Here is a 24,537-nt window from a genome sequence, read left to right on the forward strand (position 1 = left end):
ACGGGGCTGGAGAGATTGCTCAGTGGTTAAAGGTGCTTGCCTGTAAAACCTGATAGCTCGGGTTCAATTCTCCATGACTCATGGAAAGCCAGACACACAAAGTGGCACATGCATCTGGAGTTTGCAGTGGCAAGAGGCCCTGGTGTGCCCATTCTGTCTCTCTCCTTCTCTCTCTCTCTCTCTTTGCAAACCAATAAATAAAACTATTTTAAAAGGGCTGGAGAGATTTCTCAGTGGTTAAGGCTGTTGCCTGCAAAGACTAAGAACCCAAGTTCAATTCCCCAGTACCCATGTAAAGCCAGATGCACAAAGTGGTGTATTCATCAAGTTCATTTGCAGTGGGTAGAGGCCCTGGTGTGTCCATTCTCTCTCTCTCTCTCTTTTTCTCTTTCTCTCTCTCTCTCAAATAAATAAAATAGTTTAAAAAATTTTTAATTGGGCTGGAAAGATGGCTTAGCAGTTAAGGCACTTGCCTGCAAAGCCAAAGGACCCAAGTTTGATTCCCTGGGACCCATGTCAGCCAGAGGCACAATGTGGCACATACATCTGGAGTTTGTTTGCAATGGCTGGAGGCCCTGGAGCGCCCATTCCTTCTTTCTATCTGCCTCTATCTCTCAAATAAATAAATAAATAAATATGTTTTTATTTAAAAGAAAATAAGTGGTTATGATAATTTGTGTTTTTTTTAATTAAATAAAAAATGAGAAGCTACGTAAGCCAGAGGGGGAAAGTGTGGCCAATTACCTGTCCCTTCAGAATGCCCCTGTGGCTGAAAGCGGGCGCCAGTCTGGTGGAAAGGTGGCAGTGGCAAGCGCGGGCTTTTCAGAAGTGTTCTCCAGCACTGTCCTGTCGACATCCACCCGGCCTCCTATCTGATTTCAGAACTCCATGTTGGGCCTGGGGTCAGGGCTGGCGGCTTCAGGTGGTCCTCCCTCCATCTGCCTCTTCTCTGGCAGGACAGCTCACAGGGGCACGGGCAAACCAGCTGTATGAGACCCGCCTGCCTGCGAGAGACCAGGCAGCCTGCAGTGAAAACGTCAATACAAATTGCAAACCAGAACCTGCGGAACGGGCACTGCTCCTTTGCAGGCTGCCGGCGCCGCGTGCGGGCATCTCCGCATTCCTGGAACATCTTCCCAGCCTGCCCGCCTCGCCCTGCCCGCTGCTGGTATCCGGGCGATCCAGGACCTAAGGCTGTTGCTGCAACACAGATCTGGAAGTGATGACATCAAGTGTGCGCGGTGCCAAGAGCTCGTCACCGGGCCCAGTGGGCACCGATCAAGAGGCCGGGTGCTGGGCACACAAGGGCTTTCTTCTCTTCCCGCAGGGGCACGTGTACGGACAGGTAACCAACATGTTATGTGATACTGACAGTTCCATGGGAACTTGGAAGAGACACCCTTGGCCCACCAGAGTGGAGGAATGAGGAACTTGGAGAGACAAAAAGTGAGGTGTCCAGGGAGGCAGGGAAGAGCATTCCCAGTAGGGAAAACACTTAGAACCTTTATTGACAACCTCCATTCATACAATACACCGTGATCATAATTTCCTCCTCCCACCCCCCCCCTTTGTCCCGATCCCCTGCTCCCATCTTTCCATATAGTCCCTGTTGTTCTTTAAAAAATACTTTAAAATTTTTATTTATTGAGAGAGAGAGAGAGAGAGAGAGGGAGGGAGGGAGAGAGAGAGCATGCTAGGGCCTCTAGCCACTGAAAATGAACTCCGGACACATGCACCACCTTGTGCATCTGGCTTATGTGGGTACTGGGGAATTGAACCTGGATCCTTAGGCTTTGCAGGCAAGCACCTTAACTTCTAAGCCATTCTCTCCAGCCCCCTGTTCTGCTTTTATGTCATCCATGTTTTCTCCTATCATGCAGGTCTTGTATAAGCAGCATCAGCCTCTGTGATGTCATGCACGGCCAGCTCGTCTAGAAGATGGCCCTGCAAAGCGCTCCTCAGAGGGAGCTGTTTCTGTGTGTGTCCTCCAAACAGGAAGGTGGGAGATGGGAAGATGGGACAGGCTAGAGAAAAAAGAGATTATATCCTGCCCCATTCATTCTCATTCCTGCAGAGGGAGAGAAAAAACACATTCAGAGATGGATTTTTAGCAGTTTAAAGAAGGTAGAATATTCTTGGACTACTGTATCTAATAGCAACAAAACAAACAAACAAAAAACCTCACCCTACAAATAAGACAAATGTCCATCCATAGGGAAATGAAGAAAGAAAAAGAGAGAGGGAAAAAAGAGGGAGAAGAGGGAGGAAGGAAGAGAAGAAGAAAAAAAGAAAGGGGAAGAGAGGGAGGGAGGGGAAGAGAAAAAGAAAGGAAGGAAGGGAGTGAGAAAGAAGAAAGCAAGAGAGAGAAAGAAAGAAAGGAGAGAGAAAGTAAGGAAGGGAAGAAGAAAGAGGGAGGGAGAGAGGAAGAAAGACAGAAAGGAAGGAGGAAAAGCAGAGGGAAAGGAATGAAAAAAGGAAGATAGAAATGAAAGAAAAGAGAATGGGAGGGGAAGGAAGGAAAAAGTGCTCTTCAGAGGAGATGATGTCATTTTGATCATTCCCTTCACATTCCTTCCTTCTGGCCCCCTTCGTGAGGGCAAGCAGTCCAGTGAGGCGGCACAGAGGTACCACAAGCACAAAGGGACACATAAAGCAGACGCCCAGGAGCTGCTCTTGCTGGCATCTCTGCCTTCACTTGTGCTGTCCTTTGAAGCCACAGAGGTCTATCATTGTCCTTAACCTTTCCTCGTGAGTCATCTGGGACAGAGGACCTCCCAGGACAGACCAGCTTTCAGAGGAGAGCAATTATCCCCAACAGTAATAGCCCAGAGCAGAGGTCTCCTGAAAACCACCCCGTCCCCTCAAGCATAGGGATCTCTTTGATCCACCTTGCACAAACCTGTTGCTGTCCCACTTTACAGAGGGACCTTTGATGCCATCACAAGTGCAAATGCAGACAGAATGGCTCTGCATGCGGACATCCTGAGAGTGTCTCTCAGGACAGATGTGTCCCCTCCCTTGGACTATCGACTGAAGCCTGGTGCCAGCGGAGGGGGGGGGGGTGAGGGGGAGGGGATTTGTGTCCAAGAAAGAGAGGCCACACGGTGCTGACAACTTACCAGGACTGACCAGAGCTGAGACCCTCATGTGTCAATGGGGACAGGATCACTTAGCTATGTGTTAACCTGTGGCTCTCTCTTTAAACCTGAACCCATGTCAGGACTCTGAAGGTAGATTTGGGGGGATCACTGGACCTTTTATTTATTCCTCTTCTGCACTGAATAGATCTCCTTTCTCTGCGTTTGTTATCACCTGTCTGTTTACTTGGCACATTGGAGACAGGTGACCAGACGTAGCTTTAGGGGCTTGTCAGAGAACAGGCTTGAACCTAAGACCTCTAGTAAGGTCACTGAGTGTCCAGCACCACCCACGAGACCCACATTGATGAATAAGTTATTTCTTAGGTAAGAAGGTACTACCTGTGAGCTTAATAAAGTTGACTGAACACAAACGAGCATAGAAACCTCCCCCCCCCCACCCAGCTGGGCGAGGGGCGCACACCTTTAATCCCAGATCACAGGATGAGGTAGGAGGATTGTAGTGAGTTCGAGGCCAGCCAGGGACTATAGAATGAGTTCCAGGTCAGCCTGGGCTAATGAGACCATGCCTCAAAACAAACAAACCCTCTGATCCACATGGCATTAGAACCAGGTATATGTGATCCCAGCCTTGAGGAAGCTGAGGCAAGATAATCATTCAGTCTGAGGCCAGCAAGGGCTCCGTAGTGCGTTTGGGGACAGCCTGGGCTACTGAGAAAGATCCTTTCTCAAAAAGAAAAAAAACAAAATAAACCAACATTAATGGGTTTTGCAAACGTTCCTCAAGGTGTGAGTCAGTCCCTTACTTACATTGGTAACGCTGGCTCCAGATCATTAGCTCCTCGAACCAATCCCAGGGAAGAGGCTGCACGCATGTCCACACTGTCCCCGCGTGATGAAGTGTCGGGTGTCAGGTGGACACCAAGGCCTCACAGTTGGGTGAAGACAGCAGCTACGGGCTTTCCCAAGATACTCACCAGCAACATTGGACCAGAGAACAAAGAGAGGCTAGGGAAATGGCTCAGCAGTTAAAACTGCTGGATTGTGAAGCCTGAAGACCCAGGTTCTATTCCCCGGTATCCATGTAAAGCCATATACACAAAGGGGTGCATTCATCTGAGGCCCTGGCATATCCATTCTCTCGCTGTCTCTCTCAAAGAAATAACTATAACTTTAAAAAAAAAAAAGATCAAAGAGCTGGCAGCAGTCTGGGTAGGTCGTTTGGTACCTCGGCTTCCTCATTTGCACAATGGGAACCTCGCTGACAAAGGTCCTCCCCACCTGCTGGGAAGAGCAGTTTACACACAGATTTGTAAGACAATCTTTCTGCACATACAAGGCACTTTTACAACCCCTCACCCCACCCTGTGATGATTTTCAAAGGAAACAAAGCCAGGAGAAGAAATAGTTCTGAGAAGAGACCGTGTGGTCAAACTATGATGTTGGTAAGGAAGAAAGCATAGGAATCCTATTATCTCTGATGAAATGAATTATTTCACAAAGTCCTTTTCAACAATTGTGCCATAATAGTTTTTGACATCCAAAACAGTATTTAAAAAAAAAAAATTTATTTGAAAGGAGAGAGAGAGAGAGAATGAATATGGGCATGCCAAGGCCCCCAGCTGCTGCAGATGAACTCCACCTTGTGCATCTGGCCGGTCAAAGGCACTGGGGGTCATTAGGTTTTGCAGACAAGCATCTTAACAGCTGAGCCATCTCTCCAGCCCCCAAACAGTACTTTATTTATTTGTTTTTGGTTTTGTTTTGTTTCTTCAAGGTAGGGTCTCACTCCAGCCCTGGCTAACCTGCACTCACCTGTAGCTCCAGGCTGGTCTCAAGCACATGGTGATCCTCCCACCACGGTCTCCCTAGTGCTGGGACTAAAGGCGTGCGCCGCCCTCCCGCCCGGCTCTCTGGAGTCTTATAGGATGCCTGTCTCATTCTCCTTGCTTTTCTAGTTAGGTGAGCACGTGAGAAAAGTAGGTATGGAGACTGAGAGCCACTTCCTGCTCAGCAGATGTGGCGTGCGGGAGAAATGTTCACGAGTGTATTTTTCTTTTTCAAAAATATTTAATTTAATTAGTTAATTAATTTGAGAGAGAGAGAGAATGGGTGCTCCAGGGCCTCCAGCCACTGCAAATGAACTCCAGATGCATGCGCCACATTGTGCATTTGGCTAACATTGCTCCTGGGTAATCGAGCCTCGAACCGGGGTCCTTAGGCTTCACAATCAAGTGCTTAACCGCTAAGCCATCTCTCCAGCCCCTTTTTCCCTTCTTGTGTCTGAAGATGGCTGCTGAACCCTTTCCAATAAAGAACTGAAATCCATTCATCATGCCTTTCTAACCAGAAGCTTGATGTGTCGTAGTGAAACTGTTAACCAGTGATTAAGTGGTGCCCAATCTCCCTGCCAAGAAAATGAAACCAATAGCTTATATCTGAAACCTCTAAATAAAGGAACTGTTTGAAAAAGGAAAAGAAATTAAACGAATATTCCTTCCTGGAATTCAAAAGAGCACTCATTTACCTGTCAAGATTCCACATTGGTCGGGATAGAGCAATATTTCTAGACTTCTTACCTTTGCTTTTGTTTCAGTAGAAATTAGGGAATCTGTGTAGCTGATCTAAACAAGTTCACTTAATGCACTCCCAAGCCAAATGTATTTGTTTTGATTTTTTTTTTGTTTGTTTTTTTTGAGATAGGGTCTCAGGATGACATTCAACTCATGAATTCTGGCTTCAATCTCAATTACTCAAGCTAAATTTCTATTGTTTAATTTACTTATTTGAGAGAGAAAAAGAGTTAGCAAATAGAGAGAATTAGCTCACCAGGGCCTCCTGCCTCTGCAAACAAACTCCAGATGCATGTGCCACTGTGATTCTGGCTTTATGTGGCCACTTAGTGAATCTCACTTTCCATGGCTACTGGAGAATCAAACCCAGGCCTTCAGGCTTTGCAAGCAAGCATCTCTAACCACTGAACCATCTCTCCAGCCCCTCAAGCCAAACCATATGTCCTATTTGGATACTTTTTTTTATTGTTTTTTTTTTGTTCATTTTTATTTATTTACCTGAGAGTGACAGAGAGAGAGAAAGAGGCAGATAGAGAGAAAGAGAGAGAGAATGGGCGTGCCAGGGCTTCCAGCCACTGCAAACGAACTCCAGATGAGTGCGCCCACTTGTGCATCTGGCTAACGTGGGTCCTGGAGAATTGAGCCTCGAACTGGGGTCCTTAGGCTTCACAGGCAAGTGCTTAACCACTAAGCCATCTCTCCAGCCCCTATTTGGATACCTTTGTTTTTGTCTTTATTTTGAGAAATTATGAAATAAGCAAGTTTTCTTACATATTAAGTATTGATTGCTTGGGAAGTTGTTTTTGCTAAAAGCTAAAATATTCAAAAAGAGAAGTAGGCTAGATGTAAGGGATTACCTAAAACTAATGATCAACATGGCTGCTTGCTAAATAATTCATGTTTCTTACTTGTCACGACGGTGGTCGGAGACTGTGGCCCCACGTTTTGCCCTGGATTCTAGCCTAGTCCTCGATCTCTCCAAACAGCACTTATAGTCCTGGGCTCTGGCTCCAGGAGGAGAGGCCATTAGAGGAAAGTCAGTGGTCTCAGGCCTCTCCATCCTCATGCTATGCAGGAAGTGCTCTTAACGGCTGAGCCATCTCCCCAACCCTTAGGTGCTATTTCTGAATTAGCAATATACATAACAATTTTTTTTGGTTTTACGAAGAAGGGTCTCATTTTAGCTCAGGCTGACCTGGAATTCTCTATGTAGTCTCAGGGTGGCCTTGAACTCACAGTGATCCTACCTCTGCCTCCCGAGTGCTGGGATTAAAGGCGTGCGCCACCACGCCCGGCTACATAACAATTTTTAAAAAAATATTTATGGGCTGGAGGGATGGCTTAGCAGTTAGGGTGTTTGCCTGCAGAACCAAAGGACCCAGGTTCGATTCCCCAGGACCCACATTAACCATATGCACAAGGAGCGCATGTGTCTGGAGTTCATTTACAGTGGCTGGAGGCCCTGGAGTGCCCACTCTCCCTCTTTCTCTGTCAAATAAACAAATTAATTAAATTAAGTATTTAAAAATATTTATTTATTTAATAGAGAGAGGGGGAGGGGGAGGGGAGAGAACGAGTAGGCATGTAAACTAATTCCAGATGCATTTTCCGGTTTGTGCATCAGGGTGCTGGGGAATTCAACCCAGGGCTGAAGGCTTTGCAAGCAAGTACCTTTAACCCCTGAGCCATCTCTCCAGCCCCTCTTTTCTTTTTAAATCTGGACTCTGTACAGGACAGAAAATATGTGATATTTGTGAGAAAGGGGTTTTCCCCTTCTATTTCCATTGTGGGAAAGGACACTCAGATTCAACTACCAAGACCTCGCAGCATGGAGACAACTATCTAAGGAGAAGCTCACTGTACTGGGACATAGGATGAACTGCAACTTGCCAAGAATAACCAATTTCTACTCCAGCAGTTAGATAAGAAAAGAGACTCACTCCAAGCTATTCTCATGTTTGGTAATTATTTGTTAGTTTTCAAAGTTTAATACCCAAAGCTAGGGAATGTGCAGAGAAAAGTCGAATAAGACAATGACCTTCAAGGTGCTATCACATGCTGCTGAAGGGTAAAGGGAGAGACAGGGAATGTTTCCAGGAAGTTTACTCAGAGAAATATATCTGACCTTCTCAGCAACTAAGGACTAGTGCCGGATGTGTGAAAGGGCATCAGGGCCTTGTTTTCAAGGTAGCTTCTGCCCTGCGAAAACACACTCACAGCCCTGACCCTACAGCGAATCAACCTTCAGAGTTAATGGGACTCCATCCAGTGTCACTGATCCGCCAGACTGGAGTGGCTGAGGAACACGGCTACATGCCTAGATTCACTCACGTGCAAATCCTCCAAATGGAGCCTCAGAAGGGGGGGATCTGGAAATCGCATTAGCAGCAGCTGCAGCCCAGCATGCACGGCTGCGCGGCACTGGCCTGAGCCGTTGGATCATGACAGCTACTTGAGACGCGTCACAAGGAAGGAGTCGATAAAGACAGGCCATCAGCATCCGTCCACTGGCTTGAGAGGAAGCCAAGAAACATAGGACAGTTGCCAGGAAACTCAAATTCAAGTCCTTGGATGATGTTTGAATTAGGAAACTGAAGGTCTGCTGCACTGAAATCCCACCTCGACTTCACTCTGGGCAAGTGGCTGCACTCCTGTATGCGTTGCTGTACTCACTGCACAGCCAAGGACGTGAGAAATAGCTTTCTTGTAAGGATTCAAGATACACGCACGTGTGCACGGCGCAACTGTGACCGGTATTTCCCATATAAAATGAGGCAGGTAAGGCTGAATCTCTGGTTGTGTTAGTTCACTTTCTGACGCTATAACACAATATCTAGGCCTCTAGAAAAAGCTCCAAGGTGAATGATTTGACAATGATGGGAGTGTGTGCAAAAGGGACAGATCACGTGGTTGTTGCTGGGTCAAGACACTGATCAGAAGCAACTTATGGGAGGAAAGGGTTTATTTCGGGCTTACAGGGTTTTTTTAAATAATATTTTTTTGGAGGGGGTTTTGAGGTAGAGTTTCATTCTAGCCCAGGCTGACCTGGAATTCACTATGTAGTCTCAAGATGGCCTCAAACTCACAGCAATCCTCCTACCTCTGCCTCCTGAGTGCTGGAATTAAAGGTGTGCACCACCACACCCGGCTAATAATTTTTTTTTTATATGCAAGCAGAGAGATTGAGAGAGGAGAGAGACAGACAGAGAGAATGGGTGCACCAGGGCCTCTAGCCACTGCAAATGAACTCCAGAAGCATGCACCACTTTGTACATCTGGTTTATGTGGGTACTGGGGAACCCTAACCCTAACCTACATAAGGCCAAATGTACAGAGTGGTGCGTGCATCTGGAGTTTGTTTGCAGCAGCTGGAAGCCCTGGTGCCCCTCCCCCTTCTTTCTCTCTCTTCTTCTCTCCTATCTCTGCTTGCAAATAATAATAAAAATATGAAGCATCTGAGAAAAGGTGTCCCCTGTTCATCCCTTTTGTTCTTATAAATGTCTAAATGTTTATGACATGGGATTTTTATTAACAGAACTAGCTGTTGGAATGGCGGTGGCTGCTGGAGAGACTCAGCATTCACCAAGGTACTGAGAGGAAGGGACAGTTGAGTGTCAGCACTTGATGAGATATCTCCATTGCACTGTCCAGTGGCTCAGGGACTATGCCAGAAGAGGTGGCGGGAAAGGTGTAAGAGCCAAAGGGTGGAAAAGAGTGCTTCTGAACACAGCCTTCCAGACACAGTGGCCATTGTGCTCATGCCTCACAGCGGCTGTCACAGGCACAAGACTGCATAATACTGGGCCCATCAGCAGGCTGTCATGGAGGATGGAGGAGGCCACACCAAAGGCATTAAATACAAGACGGGATAGCAGGGAAGCAGAAGGGCTCACTGGAGGGAGGCGGAGGAGGGGAATAAAAGTGGGTGGTCAAAGGGGATTATGTATAAAACATATTTTCAAAATTAAATTTTATTTTTATTTACTTATTTGAGGGGGGGGGGGAGAATGGGTGTGCCACGGCCTCCAGCCACTGCAAACGAACTCCAGACATATGTGCCACCTTGTACATATGGCTTACATGGGTCCTGGGGAATCAAACCTAGGTTCTTTGGCTTTACAGACAAGTATCTTAAGCCATCGCTCCAGCCCTAAATAAATTTCTTTTTGTTTTAATTTTGTAGCTTTCAGACTGAAGGTATTACCTGTGCATGTATTTTCACTTCTGTTTTTATGCCTGTTAAAATCGCTGCTGATTTTATATATATATACATGCCTGTGAGAAAGACAACTGTTTTAAATACTTCAAGATTCATATGGCAAATGTTGACTAGGGTGGAAAATTCAGAGACTTATTTGTTTTCACTCAGTCCTACCTTTCACAGAGAGGTCATTTAGGAAGGGGTGAATTAAAGCTGAAAGTGGCACAAATAGATGCAGAGGTGGTCACCCAGAAAAAGGAGTCTAGATTTAGAAGATCAATGTGGAGATTACACTTGCTGAAAATATTTTAATGTATATTTTAGTGGTAAATTGTTAACATTCTTCCCATATTTCCTGACCTCAGCTATTCCATCTCCGCCATTGTGGTTAAGGGTAAAAACTCAGGAATGGATGACTTTCAGAGAATCAGGGAGACAGGACTTTGCCTGTGGTTAAAGAAAAAAAAAGACGGAAGGAAGGGAGGGAAGCTGAGATGAGAGAGGGGCTGAGAGAAAAGAAAGGGGAGGAGAAGGAAGGAGAAGAAAAAGGAGAAGGGAAAAGAGAAAAGGATAGGAAAGGACTGATTTCAATGGTTTTGGGACTGGTTGAGGACCAAGGCTGAGGGCAGAAGCAGCCTTGGAGAGACATAGCCAAGGCTCCGCCTTCTTTTGGCTGGGCCAGGAACACACAAATGTACAGTCATCTAGCCCAGGCACATTAAAATTAAAATCAAAAAGCTTACAGATTCTGTATAAACCACAGAAAATAAAAGCAGTGAGCTGCAACAGTGGGCGAGACATTCCTGGTGGTACTGTAATCTCTCAGACCCAGGAAAACAGCCTTCAAACACCCCCTCAAAGAAACCTGCCTTCCGGCTGGACTGTCACGTTTATGACCCACAGACGGTGCAGTCAACGAACATTACTGTGAAACTCTGATTTATAGTCATTAGATTGCTTTTTCCTATTGCTTGGACCCCAAATTCGACAGGACCACCTCCCTATCTGCGTAAAGACTGTGTTGTAATGGAGGGCTGTGGGGACTGTGGACATCCAGTGGCCAGCATGGTCATTGTTGGTGACAGTTTTATGCATCCCATTTTTTTTTCCCTGGGGCAAAAGTCACATGCAGAGGATTGAATTCTTGATAGACGCGCTTTCAGTTTCCATTACGGTAGTAATCAGATAAAAAGAATTTCCCTGGAATAAAACCTCTAATAAAACTGTGAACAAATCATTGGGACTTGTCCCAGATGGAGAAACCAATGCGATTGTTTAAAACCTCTAATTCTTCAGCATGATTTTGGGGAAGGTCGCTTTTTTCTAACAGTGGCACACATTAACTTGGCCTGGTGAGTCACACAGCTCCCTGGATCCCGGAGGCGAGGGGGCAGCCCTGGCCCAGCAGCTGCTGGGTTCCACCTGCCCCTTGGAATCTAGGAACGCGTCCTTCCAGCCAAGACCTGCCTTCAAGGCTGCTCACAGCTCTGCTCTGGGAAAGCCCTGCAGAAAACGCTCATTTAAAATAGATCGTGCCCCGTTGTGCTCAAAGGTCCAAACAGCTGGGGCAGTCATCTGCAGGCCCCCCAACGCCGTGGGCATGCCTGACCTGGCCAGAGGCACGAGGGCGATCTTGAAGACGCACATACTTGGGCGTGTCCGAGGAGCGCCAGGGCGCTGCGGGACATTCCTTCATGTTTCACTCTGCAGAGAGGGAAGGGGGCATTTACAAGTGATTGACCGTGACACATCCGTTTTAATGAAAGCACGAACCACTTGCCAGCGCCCCTGGCCAGCCCGCCCTTGCCCAGATGCTCAGCCATATGTCTGTCCCCTGCTTGGCGAGAGTGACTTTGAAGTGGCTGGAGGAGGGTTTCTGGGATCTGCAGGCTTTGAACTGGAAGCTCCGAGGCGGCTGGCTTAGGTGAGAAAGGCCGCTGGGCAGGGCAAAGGACCGGGCGCCGAGTGAGATGCCTGGGCGGTGCGCACAGAGCGGAAGGAAGCGGTGTCCTGGGGCCCCAGTGGTGCCCCCGGGCATCCTCCATCCTCGCCCCGGCTCTGCTCTTACCCCGCAGCCGACCTTGCGAGAACAGGACCCGGCCCGCAAGCTCTTAGCCGCGCCAGGTGAGCTCCTGCTTGGGCCACGCGCACTTCCTGGCCCCTTCCTTGCCTTTCGCAACGCGCATGTAACTGCCTCTGTTCTTGACATGAAATCCGCATGTATTGATCACCTACGCTACGGGTGACGTCATGCCGGCCCCTGTGAATAGCAGGGCACAGTGCGGCATAGGATTGGGCTTTGCCTTGAAAAGTGGACAAGCTCCTTGGGAATTTGTACGTCCATCTATGTCCCCGCAAACTTTAAGACAAGTTGCATAACCCCTTGATGCCTCAGTTTCTCCCTCTGCGAAGTAGCCTGCAGGAATGCCAAACATGCACGGAGGTGTGCGAAATGGTTAGAGCACTATGTGGTAACACATTGGCTGGTTTTGACCCCCTACTTGGAGAAAAGAGGGGGAAAAATAGTATTATTTATCTACCAGACCTTATAACAAGAGTTTTATATATGTTAACTGAGTTCTAACCACACCACATAATGTAAACATGGCTTTTTTTTTTTTTTGGTTTTTCGAGTTAGGGTCTCCCTCTGGCTCAGGCTGACCTGGAATTCACTATATAGTCTCAGGGTGGCCTCAAACTCACAGCGATCCTCCCACCTCTGCCTCCCCAGTGCTAGGATTAAAGGCATGTGCCACCACACCCGGATTCTCTGCTTCTTTCCCTCTGTCCCTCAAATAATAAAGAAAATATCTTTTAAAAAAAAATTAAAAAGAGGCCGGGCGTGCGAGGATCGCCTTGAGCTCAAAGCCACCTGAGACTGCATAGTGAATTCAAGTCATCCTGGGCTAGAGTGAAACCCTACCTCAAAAAAAAAAAAAAAAAAAAAGAAAGAATGGACACACCAGGGCCTCTAGCCACTGCAAACAAACTCCAGACACATGCACCACCTTGTGCATCTGGCTTAAGTGGGTTCTGGGGAATCAAACCTTGTTCCTTAGGCTTCACAGGCAAGCACCTTAACCACTAAGCCATCTCCCCAGCCCTTCTTTTTCATTTAACATACAATCCCTACCAGGTTAATAACTTGTGCAAGCTCTCCACGTCAACAGAGCTTATGTCAGCATTTTGGGCCAAAGCCCATGATTTTGAAAGGGTTCAAATAATGTTTCTAAAACACTACAAGATACAAGACAAAGCAACAGCCAATGGGTTTCCCAACAAGCTGTGCAGAAAGACATTGGGTTAAGAGTCCACTTCGGAGCTGGAGAGATGGCTTAGTGGTAAAGGTGCTTGCCTGCAAAGCCTAAGGTGCCAGGTTCAGTTCCCCAGGACCTACATAAGCCAGATGCACATGGTGATGCATGTGTCTGGAGTTGATTTGTAGTGGCTGAAGACCCTGGGGTGCCCATTCTCTCTCTCATAAATAATTAATTTTTGTTTTCTAAAAAACAGTCCACTTTGATTAAGGGAGCTAGCAGCAGCCAGAAGCTGCCTCTCCCTGGCACTAGTCCCAAAGGGGCAAAAGGAAAGAGACACTCATGGAGCCCAGGGAGGAGCTGGAACTCTGGTAAAGGGACATGGCCAACTTTCAGGGAAGGAGCCAAGAAAATAAATATCCCGTCTTCCCTGCCAGCGTCCGTGGGCAAGCAAGGTCTTTGCTGCTGTCTTCTCACACCATCCTCCTCCCAGGCAGGACAAGGGTGGTGGGCAGAGAGCAGCTGGGGTGCAACCCCCCACACGAGCTCTCAAAGAGATGGGACATGCCCCGGCACACAGGCCAACCAGCTGATGGCTCCGATTATCACGTATTCTTTCCCGTGTGGGATGGCTTGCGTCCAGTCTGGCTCTTCTAGATTTACCATAAATAAAAAAGTTGTTTTCTTTTAAAACATTATTCTCTTTATTTTGTTGTTGCTTTTAGACAGAGTTGTACGTAGCTCAAGCTGGCTTCAAACTCCGAGCAATGCTCTAGCCTCAGCTGGCAATGCTGGCCTTGCCTCCACTAATGCAAGAATTTTCTGATTCCTGCAATGACAGAAGTGTGACGCCCTAAAAAGTCAACTGGGTGTTGTTGCCTAAAAGGAAAAATAAAATAAAAAAAATTGACAACTTTTTTTGAAAGGAAGTTTAAAAAAAGAGAACGATCTTGGAAATCATCTTTTTTAAACACAACCTTTGTGGTTTGTTTCACTGGAAGTTCTTCACGGAGGAAAGGGGCTGTTTGTTTGGATTGCTATGCAACAAGAGGCAGTGAGTAAATGACTTTCCAGTTTTTATTATTTTAAAGCTAACCCAGGAGAAAATCAATCCAAGTTTAAGAAAGAGAAAAAGAATGGAATATAGCATTTTCAAACTCTTAAATGACATTGCAAGTAACAGAATTTTAAAACAAAATAAACAAACAGAAAAAAAAAACAGTTCTCATTTTCAGATAAAAAACAAACAAACAAACAAAAAAAAAACAATAGAAACGTGTTTCCATTTACCCACACACATGATTTTACAATGGACTTATATATTCCATGCTGATGAGTTACTGAAAATTGGACTTTCAGTCAGAGGTCAGCAAAAGGTTAAGCTACTGTAGAATTACTTTGGGTCTCCCATCTCATTCCCCCAAACAAAAGTGTAAGACAAAAATCAGTCACAAGTGGAGAGGGAAGAGAGTGGATGCCGCCTCAAAATTCTCACCTGATTGCGCACTCACCCTGCATTTTGTTTATAAAAGCTTCAAGTGCCCATTGAACAGTTTCTTAATTCTGAGAAGCGTGCACTTACATACTTGCAGCTCGACGACCTTCTTTTGGAAGGGTCACACTCTAGGGGCGGCTGCCCTAGAACCCACTCTGGAGCCCAGGCTGGACTCAAACTCATGGCGATCTTCCGACCTCAGCCTCAGAGTGCTGGTTCAAGGCCTGGGCAGCCACACCCAGCTCAGATTGGCAGCCTTACGGCAGTTTCTGGACTGGCCGCTCTAGCTAGGGGGAAAATGCCCATGAGAGCTCCCTGGAGGTAGTTAAATCAGACATCTGGAAGTGGGGGTGGGGGATAGAAAGGGAGCAAAGGTTTCGGGGAATCACACTGGGTAGCAACCAGCAAAACAAACGTGTCTGGAGCAACAAGGAGGCGTAGACAGGCGTTAGCGTCAGGCACCAACCCATCTTTAACACGATGTGCCCTGCTCATCTAACATGAGAAGATCCAAACATGGCAAAAAAGGACTGAAAATCATGGAAATACTACTGATGGGCTGGAGAGGTGGCTCAGCGGTTAAGGCTCTTGCTTGCAAAGCTGGGCAGTCCTGATTTGATTCCCCAGTACCCACATAAAGCCAGATGTACAAAGTGGTACATGCATCTGGCCCTGGTGCACCTTTTTGTTACTTCTTTCTTTCTCTGTCTCTCTCTCTTTCTCTCTGCTTGCAAATAAATAAATAAAAATATTTTAGGAGCTAGAATGATGGCTTAGCAGTTAAGGCTATTGCCTGTAAAGCCAAAGGACCCAGGTTCAATTCCCCAGGGCCCACGCAAGCCAGAAGCACAAGGTGACATATGTGTCTTGAATTCGTTTACGGTGGTTGGAGTCCCTAGGACTTCCATATTTTCTCCCATTCTCTTTCTTTCCTTCTCTGTCTCAAATAAATAAAGAAAAATAATGTATAAAAGAAATATTTTAGCCAGCGTGGTGGTGCATGCCTTCAATCCCAGCACTTGAGAGGTTGAGGTAGGAGGATTGCTGTGAGTTTGAGGCCAGCCTAGGACTACAGAATAGCAGGTCAGCCTGGGCTACAGTGAGACCCTACCTCAAAAAAAAAAATTATTTTTTTATTAGCATGGCCTACAAACTACCAATACTAATGCTTTCATCCATTCACTTCTGCCATTTTACTGATAGGTATTCTGTATATCTATGTATAAATGTAAGTTTGCTGAGAAATACCACAAATATTTTAAAACTAAAACCCAGGGTGATAAACATACAGTTTTATGTTCTTCATCTAAGTCTAATGTTATATTTATACATTTTCCATCATTATGTAGTCCAGAATAGCTTTTTACCTTAATTAGCTATATAACAGTTCATCATGTCATGCAGTATAGTTATTTCACAACTGTGTATGTGTTGTGGACACTTATGTTATCTCTATTTTTTGTTTTGTTTTGTTTTGTTTTTCAAGGTTGGTTCTCACTCTGGCTCAGGCTGACCTAGAATTCACTATGTAGTCTCAGGGTGGCATCGAACTCTTGGCGATCCTCCTACCTCTGCCTCCTGAGTGCTGGGATTAAAGGCATGCACCACCACGCCCGGCTCTATTTTTTTATTTAATTTTTATTATTTATTTGCAAGGAGACACAGACAGAGAATGGGCTTGCCAGGACCTCCAGCCACTGCAAAAGAACTCCAAATGCATGCACCACTGTGCACCTGGCTTTATGTGGGTCCTGGGGAATTGAACCCAAATCATTAAGCTTTGCAGGCAAACACTAAGTGCTGAGCCATCTCTCCAGCCCTGTGTCTAATTTTTTTTTACTGTTGAAAATAACATTTTGGGAAACATCCTTAAAATGCCGTCTTTATAATTTTGTCTGTAGAGCCATCTACAAGGAAAGTCACTGGGTTGAAAAGCGCTAGAAACCTAAGGCCACACCACCGTCTAGAGGCCAGCCTGAGAGCCTATGTAGTCAATTCTAGATCAATCTGGACTAGAGTGAGACCCTACCTGAAAACAAAACACACAAAACTCACAACCTCCCTAACAGCTTTTGTTTTAGCAATCATGCCGTACAATGACTTCTTTCCTGGATTTTTAAGATATTGATTTACTTGTTTAAGATAGAGAAGGGGGGGATAATGCGCACTCTAGGGCCTCCTGCCACTGGAAATGAGCTCCAGATGCTGCGCTTCTTTGTGCATCTGGCTTTATGTAGCTATTGGACCTAGACCTTTAAGCCTTCAGGTTTTGCAAGCAAATGCCTTTAACTGCGGAGCCATCTCTCTCCAGCTTTCTGTCACATTTTATAATAGTCATACCAGCTTTCAGAAGCTGACACACTTTGTTATTATAAGCACAGATGGTGGCAAGAGACGTTGGTCATTCCAACCCAAAATGACAAGTATCTGTCTCACTTAGAGCCCACAGGGGACAGAGCAGGGACACAGGACCCAGTGAATCAAACCCACTAGCCACCTGGTCCTTGTTCACACCTCACATCACGGTCGCTGTTGACACCTAAGATCTCTTCTTAGCGCAACGCCCTTGCTCATGTTAAACAAGGCGCAGGAAATGCAGAGGAATGTAGTCACACTGCAGCACTGTTCCGGAAACATCTACAACAATCTGTGGCACCGTAATGTGTATGTGTATTCACTAAACACCATATAACGAAACCTGGAGGGGAATATAAAACTACCATCTTTGCAAAGAGAACCTGAAGATGAAGCTATTTCAAGATATCTCATAATGTAACATGAACTCTTTTTCTTTTCTTTTCTTTTCTTTTCTTTTTTTTTTTTCTTTTGAGGCAGAGTTATTAGTCAGCTCCACGTTGCTGGGATGAACTTCCAAACTAGACAGAGTTTATGGCAGGAAGGGTTTATTGCAGTTTACAGATCCAAGGGAAGCTCCATCAGTGGTGGGAGAAGCTGGCTGGCTTTCACAGATCCACGCAAAGAGAGACCGCCACCAGCCAGCACCAGCCAGCACCAGCCAGCACCAGCCAGCACCAGCCAGCAGGCGGCAGGGCCCGGCGCAGCTCAGAACCTCTCTGCAGACCTGTGTGCTGGGAATCAGATCCCCGCAGTGACACCTCCTCCAGCCAGGCAGCTGGAAACCCAAGATTTTTTTTTATTGTTTGGTTGGTTTTCTGAGTTTTTCAAAGTAGGGTCTCACTCTAGCATAGGCTGACCTGGAACTCACTCTGTGGTCTCAGGGTGGCCTCAAACTCACGGTAATCCTCCTACCTCTGCCTCCAGAAGGCTGGGATTAAAGGCATGTGCCACCACGCCCAGCTTTAAATATTGTTTATCGACAACTTACCTACACACACACAGTACGCTTGGTATTAATGCCCACTACCCTCCTTTATCTCCTTCCTCTATGCCCTCTCCTCCACACACCCTCTTCTTTCCAACTATTTGCTCTTGTATTTTTGGAAAAATATGTTATATATTTATTTGCAAGGAAAGAGAGAGAAAATAGGCACACCAGAGCCTCCAGTCACTGCAAACGAACTCCAGATACATGCGCCACCTTGTGCATCTGGCTTTATGTACTAGGGAATCGAACCCAGGTCCCTAGGCTTTTCAGGCAAGCTCCCTTACTGCTGAGCCATCTCTCTAGTCCCCTTGTGGTTTTTTTTTTTTTTAACTTTTATTGATTTGCAAGAAGAGAGAGATAGAGAGAAGACAGAGAGAGAATGGGCATACCAGGGCTTCAGCCTCTGCAAACAAACTCCAGGTGCATGTGCCACTTTGTGTATCTGGCTTTACATGGGTACTGGGGAACTGAACCAGGGTTGTTAGGCTTTGCAGGCAAGCGCCTTAGCTGCTGAGCCATCTCTCCAGCTCTTGCTCTTATATTTTGATGCCATTGTTTTAGTCCTCTTTCATTATCCACGACAACATACCAATGGGCCCAGTGTGTGTGTGTGTTTGTGTGTGTGTGTGTGTGTGTGTGTGTGTGTGTGTGTGTGTGTTTGCAGGTAACATCAGCCACAGTGATACACTGGCTGCTCTGTCTGGAGAAGATATTTATTTCGATTCTTGGTCAATCCCAAATACTAGAAAATACTTTTTTAAAATTTTTTTAATCTTTTTTAAATTTTTTTATTAACAACTTCCATGATTATAAAAAAATTCCCCCATGGTGATATCCTCCCATTTACCCCTTAGAAACTCCACTCTCCATCGTACCCCCTCCCCATCTCAATCAGTCTCTTTTACTTTTGATGTCTCGATCTTTTCCTCCTCTTGTGATGGTCTTACACAGGTAGTGTCAGGCACTGTGAGGCCATGGATATCCAGGCCATTAGAAAACACTTTAATAGGTCATTGCTTGCATTGGCAATGAAGGAAATGCCACATTTCAGTGAGAGTTTCGTCCAAGATGCAGCTGGGTTCCAGTCACGACACGCCCGATTTCACTCCACGGACTGCTGGTTAAGAACTCGTGGCCACTCAAAGTGCTCAGAGAGTGAAAAGTTAAGAAAAGGCATTATCTCCATCTCCACCCACTACTAGAAATCTGACATTTTCCCTGGCCATCTTGTCCTTTTTCCCCCTGTAATTACTACCATTCTGGGAAGCTGCTGGAACAGCGCAATGGGCTTGGCCACAGTGGACAGTCTAAGCAAAGGGCTGACGTCCCCTTGTTAGAAACCCTGTGCTTAATGACGTTCCAAGCCTGTGTGCTCTGGTCACACGCTCTACCTGGCACCATGACACCACGCTGTGATTAAACAGCTCATGTCTGATAGTCAAGAGCTCAGCTTTGCCACACACCAGCTGTGTGACAAAAAAGCGTCTATGTATTTCAGGGCCTTACATATTCTTAACTCAAAAGAGGACTTAGTAATGCTTTCGTCCTGGTAGATCCATGCAGGAAGTTGAGTGATGGGCACAGAGACCTCTCAGCACTATTTTTTTTGCAGCTAGTTTGCAAGCCTAAAATTATTTCAAGATAAGAGGCTGGGGAGATGGCTCAACAGTTAAAGGTACTTGCTTGCAAAGCCTAAGGGCTCAGGTTCCATTCCTAGCACCCACTTAAAACCAGAGACATAAGTGGATCGTACAATTGCAGCTTGTTTGCAGTGGTAAGAGAAACTTGGGGCTGCCATTCTCTTTCTTTCTGTTCACAAATGAATAAATAAAAATATTTTTAAATGAAAAAAATTATTTCAGAATAAAAAGTTATCATTTTTAAAACTTGCTGTTTGCTATTAAAAACAATAACAAGTCCAGGCAAAAAATAATCATAACCATAAAAACAATGGGACTGGTGAGATTGCTCCGTGGTCAAAGGCACTTACTGGTAAAACCTGACAGCCTGGGTTTGATTTCCCAGCACACGCTTAAAGGCAGATACACAAAGTGGCACATGTGTCTGGAGCTAGTTTGCAGCAGCTCTCAACAATATTTAACGTTAAAACATTTTAACTTCCTTGATGCTTTGGCAGTGGACGGATCTTTCCAGAAGACTTCTTGAACGTCCTGAGCAGACAGTCTTATCTGCTTCTAAAGTTCCTAACCCCTCATGCCTGCCAGTTTCCTTTGTCAATGCTTTCCTCATCCACATTGTGAAACAAAGACTTTTTCTCTTCCTTCAAGCCGCAGGCTCTGGCTCTGGCGCTGGCTCTCAGCTAGAATGCAGAGTGCCTCTGGATCTGCGGTCGGTGAGGAGCCTCCTCCCTCGGGTCTCTATGCCAGTCTCTGCTCCAGCCCTGGTTGTGATGTCACCTGTGCCCACGGGGCACCCAGCCTTCCGCAGTAGGTCCACTGCTTGTGCCTTTTGTCCCCTGAGGCCTTTTTTTTTTTTTAATGCGTCTGGCTGGAAAGTATCCTGTTCGCTTACTCAAGTAGAGTTCACAGGGTAAATATTTCTCATGGCTTTTCCTTCCTAATTGTCCAACATGGTAAACCCTTGCTGTATCTCAGAGGGCGCGCCCAGATTCAGGGAGTGCCCTCAGCCTCAGGTGTCAGAGCAAACACAAGAGCCAGGCGACTGAGCAGCCTGGCGGGGCGCCCATGGGTCCTTGGGCTTTAAGAACACTAAGGAGGCTGAAGGAGGAGACCCAGAGGTGGCCTGCACTTGGCAAGCCTAGGCAGGGCTTTGACGTGAAGTCTTGCTTGAGTTTTCTGTCTGCATTTGTCCTTGGCAGGCAGAAGGCAGTTGCCGTCCAACAATGCGGTGCCCTGACTATCACTGCCACATGCAGCGAGATCTGATGCGGGCAAGCAGCTTCCAGGGTGCTGACGGGTTTGCAGCAAACGTTCAAGTTTGCTATTAAAAAAAAAAAAAAAAAAAAGGTTCAGCGAGGAAGCTGTCATAGGCACCATGGCTCTGAGAGTATTTTTACTGATTTGCCTTTGGGAGCCCAGTGTGGTGGCACACACCTTAATCCCAGCACTTGGGAGGCAGATATAGCAGGATGACAGAGTTCAAGGCCAGCCTAGAGCTACAGAGTGAGTTCCTGGGTTAGCCTGGGCTAACCCTACCAGAGAAAGGACAAATAAACAAAAAACTGATTTGCATTTGGAGTAGGAACTATTTGAGAAGGGTGCCAAGTAATTAGCAAGATGATCCATTTCCTTTGGTTGAAACACAAAGAGATTTAGAAACGCCCGCTTCCGTTGTCTCAGGTTAGTTAGGGTCAGACCTTGAATGTTGGTCATCAGCACTGTCTGGTGGACATCGCCAGTTCTGTGCTCTACTTCCAGTCTGCCCTCCTTGTGCTTCCTGATTTTCTTGGGGCTGGATAGGACCAGGCAACTACTTCTAGCCTGCAGTAAAAACGATGGGGGTCTTTTCCTGGCTAACATACTGAATTGCTGATGCAAGACCTTCCAGAACTCTGCTCTGGAACAGAGACCACCTGTGTGGCAATGTCACGATGATCCCAATCTCCCTGTCAACTTACACGGAAGTAATGGGAGCAAGAAGTCAGTTTCTGTGGCTTAAAGCTGCAAAGAGTTGAATGCTCATTATTACAACACGTCACCTAGATCATCGTGAGCTGCTAGAAATCCAGAAGATTCTCTTCCTTGTTGTGTTGCCCTCACTGGTGAGACACTGAAATCTCCTAGAGATCAACCTCCTTGAAGAAGAACCCTATGAGGAGTTTAGGCAAGAAGTTGTCCAGGGGCTGGATGGCTTAGTGGTTATGGTGCTCACCTGGGAGGCCTAAGGACCCAGGTCTTGTTGTGCCCAGTTCTCGGCGCCCCAGTGACCACCGAGGAGAACCAAACACGTATGCAAAGGCAAGGAGCTTTATTTCGGGCTTAAGCGCGGACTCTTAACTTCATCAACGCAGTGAATCCGTACAAGAGCCCTGAGCAGCAGGGGGCAGGTTTTGTATAGGGATTTGAACAAAGAGGTAGGGGAATGGTCACATGATTGGTAGATTTAAGTAGTAACTGCACTTGTATTTTTCTGATAGGCTTAGGATGCTGGGGGGCAGAGCTGGTGGGCAGGGGGCTAGCGCAATTTTAAGCAGACTAGGTAACCTTTATTGTGATTGGCTATGTGTGTTTGAGAAACTTAAGCAACTTGTCTTATGACTATAGAAATGTTTGTGATCTTTTTTCAGTAACTGTTAAATTCTTATTTAAACCTTGCTGGGAAACAGAAACTTAGGCCTACTGGTGACTCTGAAGCCTGTCATGGCGTCCCTCTAGTTCCTGAGTCCTTCAGTTTGATTCCCCAGAACACATGTTAGCCAGATGCACAAGGTGGCACATGCGTCTGGAATTCGTTTATAGTGGCCGGAAGCCCTGGAGTGCCCATTCTCTCTCTTTCTCTCATACATAAAAAATTAAAAAAAAAAGAAGTTGTCAGGTTGGAGAGATGGCTCAGAGGTAAAAGACACTGGCTTGCAAAGCCTATCTGCCTGAGTTCAATTCCCCAGTACCTATTTAAAGCCGTATGCACAAAGTAGTGCATGCATCTGGAGTTGTTTGCTATGACAGAAGGACCTGGTAGACCCATTTTTTCTCTCTCTCTCCTTGCAGGTAGCGTTTGTGTGTGTGTGTGTGTGTGTGTGTGTGTTTGTTTTAAAGAGAAGTTGTCACAGTGAGAGACTTGCTTGTGGGGCGTGGCATAGCAAGATGGCTGCCTGTGGTTGTATCACAAAGCTTCAAACTTTGGGAAGCACGAGATGTTGGAGATAAGAGCCCCAAGCAGCCCCAAGAAAGATGCAAGGTGCTCACCGAGCCTTGTGTAGCCGTAAAGAACCATGAGGGGAAACTCTCCTACAGAATGCAGTACGTTGGTCTTCATTAATTAGAATTCTACGGTTAGAAAACACAGCCCCGAGGTGCTTTTAATCTGAGGGTAGAAAAAGAGGAATTTGGTTGGAGAAAAGTCATGAGTTCAGGAAGACAAAGAAAGAATACTGGCTGAAAATAAGAAGGAGCACTTTGCCCTGTTCAGAATATAGCGCACAGCCTTGATGGGCATGGGAAGGCCACTGGCACCTCCTGAGATGCACCAGGCTGCGGGGACTCCAGAAAACTTCAAAGGAGATGTTGCTTTTGAGGACTTCTTGACATTTAGAAGGAAAGATGAAAGGATGGGTCAGGAGAAAGGCTGGGCTGCTTGGAAACGGACCTAGAAGCCAGCAAGGTGACTTCCCAAGTGGTCACTTTAGCGGTCTGGCTGAAGGGTCCAGTGGAAGCCTGGAATGGTGGCGCACGCCTTTAATCCCGGCGCTTGGGAGGCAGAGGCAGGAGGATCGCCATGAGTTTGAGGCCAGCCTGAGTCTATATAGTGAATTCCAGGTCAGCCTGGGCTAGAAAAACAAAAACAAAAACAAAAAAATTAAAGTGATAGGAGATTTGGGGAGCTTTGCCTCTGAGCAGGTGTGATGGGCATCCGAGAGGAGTTAGAAGAGAAGCAGGGCTGGACAATGTCTTGCGTGCCAAAGAGTCCACAACTCACCACCAGCAGCGGGGGACATTTCACACTCAGGCCATAAAACACACACGTAATAAAATAATAAAATTACTGATAACAATGTTCCCGGTAAAGGGTGGGGGCAGGGAAAAGTACAGCAAGAAACAAGAAGATTGTCACCTGAGTGGTATTGGGACCCCAGAAGTCAAGAAAACTAAGTGTTTGCATGAGGGAGGAGTGACCGCCAGAGTTGCCACTGTCCTCTGGTTTCCATCCCCACCTCTGGATGGAATCCCTGCCTTTCCTTCAGCACACAGCTCCTGCCCACAATAAAGCTTACTTTCCTTGGTTTTCTCCGCAAACAGGTTGAACCACTGACCACAAAGGGACACAGGCAGGATGCTTCACATGACTTCCTTACAGAGACGGGCACGTTCTTGTTTCTCTTGCCTTTCCTACGGGCTGGGGTGTTGATGTGATGGGCTGGGTTGCAGCAGTCACATTGCATAGTGAAGTGGAAACGTGTAAGAATGTCACAGCTAATGCTGGCGTGCGGCACACGCCTTTAATCCCAACACTCGGGAGGCAGAGGTAGGAGGATCACTGTGAGTTCGAGGCCAGCCTCAGATTAATTCCAGGTAAGCCTAGGCTACAGCAATGCCCTACCTCAAAAGAAACAAGCAAGCAAAAAACTAGAATATACCATTGGGGCTGGAGGGATGGCTTAGTGGTTGAGGCACTTGCCTGCAAAGCCTAACCATGTAAAGCTATTTGCACAGAGTGGCACATGCATTTGGCATTTGTTTGCATCAGGTAAAGGTCCTTGTGCACCTATTCTATTTCTCTGTGTGTGTGTGTGTGTGTGTGTGTCTTTTCTCTGTCTCTCTTTCTCTGCTCACAAATAAAGAAAGAATAAAGAATATCAGAGCTGTGGGGCGGGGAGATTGCTCAGTGGTTACAGGTGCTTGTTTGCAAAGCTTGGCTGCTAAGATTCAA

The sequence above is a fragment of the Jaculus jaculus genome, chromosome 12 (assembly GCF_020740685.1).
Source record: "Jaculus jaculus isolate mJacJac1 chromosome 12, mJacJac1.mat.Y.cur, whole genome shotgun sequence".
Classification (NCBI taxonomy): Eukaryota; Metazoa; Chordata; class Mammalia; order Rodentia; family Dipodidae; genus Jaculus; species Jaculus jaculus.